An 11818-nucleotide genomic window follows, 5' to 3' on the forward strand; every position below is an offset into this window, starting at 1 on the left:
ATATAAATATTAAATATTACAAATAAATATTCTACCCTGTTTCCCCGAAAATAAGACCTAGCATGATCGTCGGTGATGGCTGCAATATAAGCCCTACCCCCCAAATAAGCCCTAATTAAAGTCCTTGTAGGTCTTATTTTCAGGGTAGGGCTTATTTTCGGGGAAACAGGGTACTGGTCGCAATTCACATTTATGCACCCTCCCCCCCCCATCCAAAAAAAGAAAAAAAATACATATTCTTACCTGGTTTTACACTTTCAGCTGCGGTTTTGTCCACAAAAACCATAGCGAGAGCTGTAAAGAATTTGGAAATGAGGACTTTTAGTCATATGTTGCACTTAATAATATACAGTATGAGTGCATATTCTGTATCCTAACCTCCCGTCTTTTATTTTTTTCCTCCATAGGCATTCCTAAAAGGACACCAAGAACCTCTCTGCTCACAGTGAAGGTTTTGAACATTTATTTAGAAAAGAAACATGACAATGTAAAAGTAAAGATTAGGAAATAGAGAAATTTGTGCACGGAGATCCTGCCATACTGATTTACTAAAGGCAAAATAGACTGTGCACTTTGGAAGTGCAGTTGCTCCAGAACTTAGTAAATAAGGGGAGCCTTGGACATCCATTGCCCAATCATGTGCAAGCAAAAATGCTGTTTTTTTGTTTTGTTTTTTCCTTGCATGTGATTGGGTATTCTTTGTAAAGTGAAGCTTTACCTCATTTACTAAGCTTTGGAGCAACTGCGCTTCCAAAGTGCCAGTCTATTTGTCTTTAGTAAATCTACCCCTAAGTGTCATGCTAGGATTTGATTTCTTGATCGAATCGTAGACTTTTAAGCTCCAGTCCTGGACAGTTGTCATGTAGGACCTCTATAACATTCTTACAAATTAACATGCAGGATAAGCAGAATTTGCAGAAGCCGCACAGGATCAATTACAAGAGACATTCATTTCTGTTATTTTGGAACACCTTATGAGCTGGATCAATCCTATGAAATACGTGGAGACTGACTCCACAAAGTGTACAATAACACATTCTAAGGATGGAGAACAAAAACAATTTCGTTCTATTAAAATACTTCTGCAAAGTAATTATTAGCAAGTTTCGTAAATGACCTAACATTAGCATATAAGCACTTATATTGTCATTTTATTATCAGTAAAGCATATATGAATTATTTTTCATTATCAATACAAGCATGTCCCACTGGAACCTAAAGAGTGCAAAATCTGTGCTATAAGTACTTTTTGGCGACACAGCTGGTGACAGTGGTCTGGTGGCTAAATCCTGATAAAACCAATGTGGCCTCCGCTTTGGAGGCCACCGTGGCAGGCTCCTGGGAATCTCTTCAATACCTAATTTACAGAGGCCCATGTGCCCCACACTTATTAACTCCGTCTATGCTTACTACTTTACGGGCCTGGAAAATGGGCTTGGCTATTGAAAAACACAGCCAGATGGGAATTTCCCCTAATACACCCCTATGGCTAAACCCCAATTTACCACATTTTTACAAATCTATTGACCCCCAGATATGGACTAGATATGGTATAAAATTAATCTCACAAGTGGTGTCTTGCACCTCACTGCTTTCTTTTTGTCAGCTTTCCTCCCAGTATAATCTTCCGCAGCACTATCAGTTCCGTTATCTTCAACTTTCGCATGCTTTCGAAGCCCAATTCCCACGTTCGTCCTGTATATTAATACAGTCTAAACTGGAGACTACTCTTAGATCCGGTTGTACAAAAAAACCTATATCTCACATATATCAGCATTTAATCTATGAGTCCTTGCCTCCGTTGGACGGCCTTTTGTCCCGTTGGCAGCGTGACATTCCAGCTTTGAGTGGCGAAGATTGGGATAGTGTTTGGGACTTCCCTTTTAGTTCGCTAGTCTCTATACGTGACAAGTTAGTCCAATTTAAAATAGTCCACCGGGCGTATTTCACTCCCCACAGACTTCATTTGATAAATCCTGCCCACTCCCCTAAGTGTTGGAGATGTAGCTACACCCCCGGAGATTTTTCCCATATCTTTTGGCATTGTCCAAAGATACAACAATTCTGGGGGGAGGTACTAGGCCTAATCAATAAAATTGCATCCACTAATCTACCACTGTCTATGGAGATTTGTATGTTGGGCCTTATAAAAAAATTAGTTCCTGCTGTAGCTAAACGCACGATGATTGGTTTGCTTCTATTTTACGCTAGGAAAACCATAACATTTCAATGGAAGAAGCCCTATCCCCCCACAAATGTCCAGTGGAAACGTTTGGTTAACGATAATCTTCCACTATATAAAGATACCTATCTTAATAGAGGCTGCCAATTGAAATTTAATAAGGTTTGGAGTGGGTGGCTGGAGGAAATGAACATTGCTTACTAATGTTGGACTAGCTTCAGTTACGATACCAAGAATCGACGATTAAATGTAATTCCTAGTTAATAGGTATAGGCCTTTATGGGCAGTGGGGGGGCGGCCCAAAAATTCCAAAAATCCCCTTTTCACTTACATGTTAAAATTGTATTGCATGGATGTATTCCTCTCTTTTTCTTTCCCTTTCATTTTTTTTTTTTTTTACCTGATGTACTTGCGATATTACCTGTACAAGCTAGACAACCAATTTGTATATGTCTTTATGTCTTTGTGTCTTATAAGTAGGGATGAGCTTCGAGTTCGAGTCGAACTCATGTTCTACTCGAACATTGGCTGTTCGCAAGTTCGCCGAACAGCGAACAATTTGGGGTGTTCGCGGCAAATTCGAATGCCGCGGAACACCCTTTAAAAGTCTATGGGAGAAATCAAAAGTGCTAATTTTAAAGGCTTATATGCAAGTTATTGTCATAAAAAGTGTTTGGGGACCTGGGTCCTGCCCCAGGGGACATGGATCAATGCAAAAAAAAGTTTTAAAAACGGACGTTTTTTCAGGAGCAGTGATTTTAATAATACTTAAAGTCAAACAATAAAAGTGTAATATCCCTTTAAATTTCGTAGCTGGGGGTTGTCTATAGTATGCCTGTAAAGGGGCGCATGTTTCCTGTGTTTAGAACAGTCTGACAGCAAAATGACATTTGGAAGGAAAAAACTCATTTAAAACTACCGCGGCTATTGCATTGCCGACAATACACATAGAAGTTCATTGATAAAAACGGCATGGGAATTCCCCACAGGGCAACCCCGAACCAAAATAAAAAAAAAAAAAATGATGTGGGGGTCCCCCTAAATTCCATACAAGGCCCTTCAGGTCTGGTATGGATATTAAGGGGAACCCCAGCCAAAATTGACGTGGGGTTCCCCCTAAATTCCATACCAGACCCTTCAGGTCTGGTATGGATTTTAAGGGGAACCCCGCGCCAAAAAAAAAAAAAAAAACGGCATGGGGTCCCCCTAAAAATCCATACCAGACCCTTATCCGAGCACGCAACCTGGCAGGCCGCAGGAAAAGAGGGGGGGACGAGAGTGCGGCCCCCCCCCCTCCTGAACCGTACCAGGCCACATGCCCTCAACATTGGGAGGGTGCTTTGGGGTAGCCCCCCAAAACACCTTGTCCCCATGTTGATGAGGACAAGGGCCTCATCCTCACAACCGTGGCCGGTGGTTGTGGGGGTCTGCGGGCGGGGGGCTTATCGGAATCTGGAAGCCCCCTTTAACAAGGGGACCCCCAGATCCCGGCCCCCCCCCTGTGTGAAATGGTAAGGGGGTACTTACCCCTACCATTTCACTAAAAAACTGTCAAAAATGTTAAAAATGACAAGAGACAGTTTTTGACAATTCCTTTATTTAAATGCTTCTTCTTTCTTCCTTCATCTTCTTCTTCTTCTGGTTCTTCTGGCTCTTCTGGTTCTTCCTCCGGCGTTCTCGTCCAGCATCTTCTCCGCGGCGTCTTCTATCTTCTTCTCCTCGGGCCGCTCCGCACCCATGGCATGGGGGGGAGGCTCCCGCTCTTCTCTTCATCTTCTTCTCTTCTTCATCTTCTTCTTCATCTTCTTCTTCATCTTCTTCTTCTTCTTCTTCTTCTTCCTTCTTCTCTTCTTCCTGTCTTCTCCGGGCCGCTCCGCAGCCATGCTGTGGCATGGAGGGAGGCTCCCGCTGTGTGACGGCGTCTCTTCGTCTGACGGTTCTTAAATAACGGGGGGCGGGGCCATCCGGTGACCCCGCCCCCCTCTGACGTACGGTGACTTGAGGGACTTCCCTGTGACGTCACGGGGAATGCCACAGGGAAGTCCCGTCATGTCACCGTGCGTCAGAGGGGGGCGGGGTCACCGGGTGGCCCCGCCCCCTGTTATTTAAGAACCGTCGGACGAAGAGACGCCGTCACACAGCGGGAGCCTCCCTCCATGCCACAGCATGGCTGCGGAGCGGCCCGGAGAAGACAGGAAGAAGAGAAGAAGGAAGAAGAAGATGAAGAAGAAGATGAAGAAGAGAAGAAGATGAAGAGAAGAGCGGGAGCCTCCCCTCATGCCATGGGTGCGGAGCGGCCCGAGGAGAAGAAGATAGAAGACGCCACGGAGAAGATGCTGGACGAGAACGCCGGAGGAAGAACCAGAAGAGCCAGAAGAACCAGAAGAAGAAGAAGATGAAGGAAGAAAGAAGAAAGAAGAAGCATTTAAATAAAGGAATTGTCAAAAACTGTCTCTTGTCATTTTTAACATTTTTGACAGTTTTTTAGTGAAATGGTAGGGGTAAGTACCCCCTTACCATTTCACACAGGGGGGGGCCGGGATCTGGGGGTCCCCTTGTTAAAGGGGGCTTCCAGATTCCGATAAGCCCCCCGCCCGCAGACCCCCACAACCACCGGCCAGGGTTGTGGGGATGAGGCCCTTGTCTTCATCAACATGGGGACAAGGTGTTTTGGGGGGCTACCCCAAAGCACCCTCCCAATGTTGAGGGCATGTGGCCTGGTACGGTTCAGGAGGGGGGGGGGCCGCACTCTCGTCCCCCCCTCTTTTCCTGCGGCCTGCCAGGTTGCGTGCTCGGATAAGGGTCTGGTATGGATTTTTAGGGGGACCCCATGCCGTTTTTTTTTTTTTTTTTTGGCGCGGGGTTCCCCTTAAAATCCATACCAGACCTGAAGGGTCTGGTATGGAATTTAGGGGGAACCCCACGTCAATTTTTTTTTTTAAATTTTGGCTGGGGTTCCCCTTAATATCCATACCAGACCTGAAGGGCCTTGTATGGAATTTAGGGGGACTCCCACATCATTTTTTTTTTTTAATTTTGGTTCGGGGTTGCCCTGTGGGGAATTCCCATGCCGTTTTTATCAATGAACTTCTATGTGTATTGTCGGCAATGCAATAGCCGCGGGTAGTTTTAAATGTGTTTTTTCCTTCAAAATGTCATTTTGCTGTCAGACTGTTCTAAACACAGGAAACATGCGCCCCTTTACAGGCATACTATAGACACCCCCCAGGTATGAAATTTAAAGGGATATTACACTTTTATTGTTTGACTTTAAGCATTATTAAAATCACTGCTCCTGAAAAAACGGCCGTTTTTAAAACTTTTTTTTGCATTGATTCATGTCCCCTGGGGCAGGACCCAGGTCCCCAAACACTTTTTATGACAATAACTTGCATATTAGCCTTTAAAATTAGCACTTTTGATTATTCATGTTCGTGTCCCATAGACTTTAACGGCGTTCGCGTGTTCGAACGAATTTTTTTCCTGTTCGCATGTTCTGGTGCGAACCGAACAGGGGGGTGTTCGGCTCATCCCTACTTATAAGGAAAATTTGAATAAAAATAAATTAAAAAAAAAAAAAGAGTGCAAAATCTGGTGTAGCTGTGCATGGTAGCCAATCAGCTTCTAACTTCAGCTTGTTCAATTAAGCTTTGACAATAAAACCTGGAAGCTGATTGAAGTGGCGGCCGGTGGTATATTTTATTTTTTTTTGGGGGGAGGGGTATCGGCGAGTGGATTGTTTGCTGCCCCTGGTTGTCTGGGTGGGTCACAGACACCCCCCCTTAGGTCGGTCAGTCACCAGCCCCGCACTTACCCCATCTAGGTCGTGGGCAGCGCTTTCTTTGGGCGGCGGCTTCACATTACGTCTCCTCCTCCTCTGCTTCAGCAGCTTCCCCTGCATCTCCTCCTTATCGCTTCTCCTCTCAGGCAATCAGGTGACGGCTCTCAGGACCCGCTTCCTGATTGGCCGGGAGGAGAATCAGGAAGACAATAGCGAATAGTAATTTGCTAATGTCACACAACTGGGTGGGCTCGGGGCGCAGAGCCCACCCTTTTTTTCAGCGAATTAAAGCCTCGGGCTCTAATCACGTGCTTCTAAAAAAAAACAAAAAAAACACTGGAATGTGTCTGGCGCTCTGCATGTGGATTAGGGGGGGCGGCGCCCCTGCACCCCGTATGGATGGGCCGCCACTGGCTGATTGGCTCCCATGCACAGCTGCCCCAGATTTTGCACTCTCCAGTTTTAGTAAATCTCCCCTTGTCTGTGTTGTCATGTCAATGTGCAAGGGTGATTGACAGGAGCTCAGAGAAGCAAAAAACAAGCAGGGAAGCCTGATCTGTTTGTGATATTTGGCATCCCCTATATATATATGTTATCATTCATCTGATATATGATGAAGTTTCATTTGTTAGAGATGTAAAAAAAAAACTCTGACTGTGGTGAATAGGAAGGGTTAACCTCATGAAAGGAATGTTGCATGAAATGTTTACAGCTGTTACTTTGCTAATACCTCCCAACTGTCCCTGATTTTGAGGGACTGTCCCTGATTTGGAGCAATGTCCCTCTGTCTCTCATTCCTCCTCATTTGTCCCTCATTCTGCTCTGATCTCTATAAGTTGTATATAAAATGCTCTTTTTATCTTTCAAAAAATGTTTCCCAAAGCTAAACCTTTCATCCAATATCTAATTTGCTACATTTGTACATTTTAAAAGCCAATATAAAGGAATAGTAGTGGTAAAAAGAACAAGTGGGCTAAATCAACCCTTTTTTTGGATTAATTCTCCTTTAAGGGGGTGTGGCAGGGGGCGTGTTCTACTCCTGCATGCATTTGCTAGTAGGTGTCCCTCATTCCCATCTCAAAATGTTGGGAGGTATGCTTTGCTGTTTGGATTGGATTTAAATTTTACAGATCCGGACAGTGGGAAGCAACAGATTGATGAGCTCAGCTCTCTGTCACTCTGCTCTCTCCTCTTATCAGCATGTCCGTTGTTAGCAGTGAAGCACAACTGATTGGCTCCTTGTGCCACCATTCCATGTCCCTGTCTGAGCTCTGCTGTACAGGGACTGAAAGATGATGATAACAGATATTCAGATACTTAAACATTGTAAGTGCCATTGCAAGCAGTATAACATAAAAAAAAAACCAAAAACAAGTAAATCTTGTTTTACATTAAAAACAATTAAAAATGTATGATTGCAGAACTGCATTCATTTTTTTGCCTAGATTTCAACTTTAAAAATGTAAACCATTCATTGGAAAAGTAAATCCCACGTACCTAGAGCCATCAGAGGCAGTGCAACTTGGTAAATCCCCATTTTGTATTAGATGCTAGAATTAAAGAGAAGCGATAAAAGTCAACTCATTGACCAATACTGGGAGTGAACAATGCATTATAAACTTTATATAATTAGTTCTCTGCTTGCTCTTCTGACTACTGTGTAATTCAAGAGACTATTTTATTAAAAAGGATGTAAAAGCAACACTTTTCTTTAGTTTTGGATGGTGTGTGGAGGCGTTAAAACCCCCGTCTGTGTTATTTTTTTATTTTTTGGCTAGTGTAATAGGTCAAAGAGAGCGCCAAGCGAAAAATCCTTAGGAGTCCAAAGTCTTTATTGATCAACTGATTTCAATAGAGAAAAAGACAGCCAACGTGTTCCAGGACCACATAATCCCCCTTTATCAAGTCTGGGGGAAATGGTACAATGTTAAATGGACTTGAAGGCACTCCTTGCCACTTCTAGCATGAACATCAGCACTGGCTGTTGTTCAACATGTACCGTATATACTTGAGTATAAGCCGACCCGAATATCAGCCAAGGCACCTAATTTTACCACAAAAAACTGGGAAAACGTATTGACTTGAGTATAAGCCGAGGGTGAGAAATGCACAGCTACTGTTAGTGTAAAAGAGGGTCAACAATGCCCATTTGCAGCCTCACTGTGCCCATTTGCAGCCTCACTGTGCCCATTTGCAGCCATAGGTCCCGAGAACTTCAAACATGGTAGTTAAGGGTTCCTAGATGCCCCCTAGCTGCAGCCAAAATTTGGGGTCTCGAAATGACATTGCTGCAGATGGACACAGTTGACCGACTTTGGGGTCCTGTATCTCAGGGCCACTTGGTGCTAGGAACCCCCAGAAAATGTCAAGCACTTTTCTGGAGCAGAGAATGACATTTTCTGAACTGACTTTGGGGCCCTGTATCTCAAGGCTACCTGGTTCTAGGAACCCCAGCTTTGGATATGTTATAGTGCTAGTTCCACTGAGTTTGCACACTAAATCTGGGGTTCCTAGCACCAAGTGGCCCTGACATACAGGGCCCCAAAGTCGGTCAACTGTGTCCATCTGCAGCAATGTCATTTCGGGACCCCAAATTTTGGCTGCAGCTAGGGGGCATCTAGGAACCCTTAACTACCATGTTTGAAGTTCTCGGGACCTATGGCTGCAAATGGGCACAGTGAGGCTGCAAATGGGCACATGAAGGGGGCTCCTGAAACGTGTCGTATTTCTTTTTCTCTGCTTGTTGTAACCAGTTGAACAAAAAAAAGACTTTGGGCTCTAGGGATTTTTTACTGGGAGCCCTCTTTGACTTATTACAATTCGATTCTGAACTCAAGGTGAATGTCCTCTCCCCCGTCTTTGTGATGAGATGCCGAACATGGACCGACTGGGCTCAACTAATGACTCCATCTGCATTTTGCTAAGCTGGGACATTCCATGTCCTCTACCACTTCTTCTTGGTTTTACGGCTGTCTGTGTTCTCACTGGGGAGATTTGTCCTCTCTATTAGCCCTGAAAACCATTATCACCAAGACAGAAAAGACCATTGTCACCAAGACTGGGAAAATCTCGATTTTCAATAATCATGAAGGGAAGAGGTGAGAAGGATCTTACAATGTAGACAAAATTCTGAGATGGACTCTCCCTCACTAAAGATACATTGAATAGGTTGCTCAGGAAGGTCCTCACCTTAACAAAACCAAACAAAATTCCCAGCTTAACTTACCAACCAGCCTGAAATCAACCAAATTATCCTGTCTAACAATATGCGTTAAAAACAAGGTTTAGTTTGCACACATTTGCAAATACATGCTGCAGAGCAACTTCACGGCACCCCAGCATAATGTGCAGTTCTAACTCTTTAAATTTTGAGAGCCTCCATAGTAGAAGCACATGCATTATTATGGATTAGGCAGAAGGCAATTGAGCCTGGAGGGAGCCCACCCCTCCTTAAAGGTACAGGGGTGCACTGGACATCCAGCATATAGCACCATGGCAGCAAAGGTGTCTAGTGCACCCCTTCACCGGTATTCCAACAGTACAAACAAATGGCAACTCCTCCAACCTATAACTGGCCTTTGCAGCAAGGAGCACATGGAAGTGCGATGCATGTCATGTAAAACCGAGAAAATTCCCAGCTCAACTTACTGACCAGCCTACAATCAACCAAATTATCCTGTCCTCAACTTACACTATTGGTGTACCTAAAGATTGTCTTGTGTTTGTGGTGAGGGAACGTACCTGTTTGACTTGGCCCGTCAACGTCAGATCCAAAGCTATCTCTGGTGATCAACTTCATAGAGTTTCTGTATCCTTATTTATATACGGTCATTGCTGAATCACCAAACTGCTCCACTAATTGTATGCAAATTTTTGTTACATGCTTGCCAAAAGTTGCCTATTGCTTTGTTCGGCAAAGCAATAAAGTAAGATGAAAACAATAGAATGAATGATTAATTCACGACCCCTAAGTCCTGTTTCGTGACACCAATAAAGGAGTGTATGCTCCCATGGTTCAGAGAAGCAGGATCTTCCATTCTATGGATAGCGTAGGACCCCCTGATATTGGGGTACTTTGACATAGTAATGGGCTTAGGACAATAGGGCCATATGGTGTTACTAAATCCCCATATTTTCTGAATATGCTCAGGTGTTTTTAAATAGTTTTGCAGGAGTTAAATGTCATTTTTGTATGTGTGCGCTGTAATCTTTTATTCTGTCTGTATGGTTTTATGGTTGCCCCATCTTTTATGCATTTTTTAGGGTGTGCCCCCCAAACTTTGTTTTACCAATCAGGAAATGACATAGAAAGGAAGAAAGATGTGATTCTTTGACTTACATTTGGGGATATGTATTATTATTTGGTATTGTTAGCTCACAATGACACTGAAGGACTTGGTAATTAAAGAGGGTGCAACCAGTAATTGGTGCTTGTTAATTTTTGGCATTTATGCCGGTGTTCTGCCGAGAAATTTCCCCTCGGCGGATAAGGACCCCCCTGTACTGCGCAGGCGCAGCGCTTGCGCAGTGCGAGCCGGCGGAAATAGCCGAAGTTCCCCTCTGCGAATAGTTCTAAATCAGCTTTGCTCGCCACGCTTCGGGCACGGCCTCGCTTCGCTCAGCACCTATTTATTCTACCTCTAGGTTCACTTGGATGGTGGGGCTTGAACCTGGACTCAGGGCGCAGGCGCCGTGTACAGCTGATTGAAGGTTTTGAGGTTCGGGTATTTTCGGTGGCTCCTTAGTCGTCAGTACTGCGCAAGCGCTGCACCTGCGCAGTACAGGGGGGGTCCTTATCCGCCGGGGGAACTTTCTCGGCAAGACACCGGTCTATAGTTTTTGAATATTTTTATGCTTTTTTTTAATTTTATTTAAGCATTGTTTGTTTTTGTTTTTTTTCAGTTGTATTTGGTATAATGATACTAGTTCATATATCTTTTAAAATAAGGCTGGTGTTTTCACAGGCAGCTGTTTTGAGAGAGATCCTTCAATTATAGATACATCAAGCAAGATATTTCTTTTAGGTCCCATTCACACCTACGCCAAGTGTGAACATGCGTTCCTGCTCAAGTTTTCTGCATGTTTTTCGTGCATTAACACACTAGGGCTGCCCATTCCATTAAATAGGCTACCCCATGCATGGTATGTACCCCAAAGAAGCTCCAGAACCCTTTCGGTAGTGGAGCATCGGGCGTTTTGTCAGTGGCTGTTTTTTCACTCCAACCCTTTTCCTGCTCTGTCCATAAAGATTTTTTCTTAAGTTGACTTTTGCCAGTCTATGTAATCTGATGAGATCTCTGGTGTCACCTCCAAACCCTACACTTCCCACCCACAGCCAAGCCTTACAATACCCCCACCAATCAGGATATATTGGAGGCATCCACCACAGAAAACAGGAGGCGGAGAGTCCCATCTAAAAAAACTACAGGCGTATTACCCCTGCAGGGGTTCCAGGAGCTGGTGAGTAGGCAATCAGAAGGGGGAGTACAAAAGTCACCAGGCAACTTTTTCTGCACCAAAGTCACCCCAGGGAGTTCCTGACCTGTTTTTGTGATGAACTTTATGGGACTATTACATTCCACTGTGTTTTAAGTGCTGCACTGCACACTGGGTTCAGGTCTCAAGTTATGAACTGAAATATGGACAAGCGATTTCCACTTCCAGTTTGATGCATATATGGTTTGCGGTTAATGCTGTCTGATTCAGTTTTTCAGTATATGCAATTTCAAGAGTTTCAGAGTAATTTCCATCCCTTGATGCATATAATTCTTGCGGCTGATGCAGATGTTTTTGTATGAATGATGTATTGAAATACATGGTATACATTTTGTTATATTGCACCAATTGAGGTATGG

The 11818-nt window shown here is 44.0% G+C and overlaps 1 long non-coding RNA gene across 1 annotated transcript; it reads right to left on the minus strand.

Annotated features, from left to right (window-relative positions):
• Positions 1-243: 243 nt before the first annotated feature.
• Positions 244-9831, minus strand: LOC141110346 (uncharacterized). Its single transcript, XR_012236276.1, has 3 exons — positions 9705-9831; positions 7461-7513; positions 244-294 (listed from the first exon to the last, which is right to left on the minus strand). It is a non-coding gene; the product is annotated as an uncharacterized lncRNA (long non-coding RNA).
• Positions 9832-11818: the final 1987 nt, after the last annotated feature.

The sequence above is a fragment of the Aquarana catesbeiana genome, linkage group LG10 (assembly GCF_042186555.1).
Source record: "Aquarana catesbeiana isolate 2022-GZ linkage group LG10, ASM4218655v1, whole genome shotgun sequence".
NCBI classification, from domain to species: domain Eukaryota; kingdom Metazoa; phylum Chordata; class Amphibia; order Anura; family Ranidae; genus Aquarana; species Aquarana catesbeiana.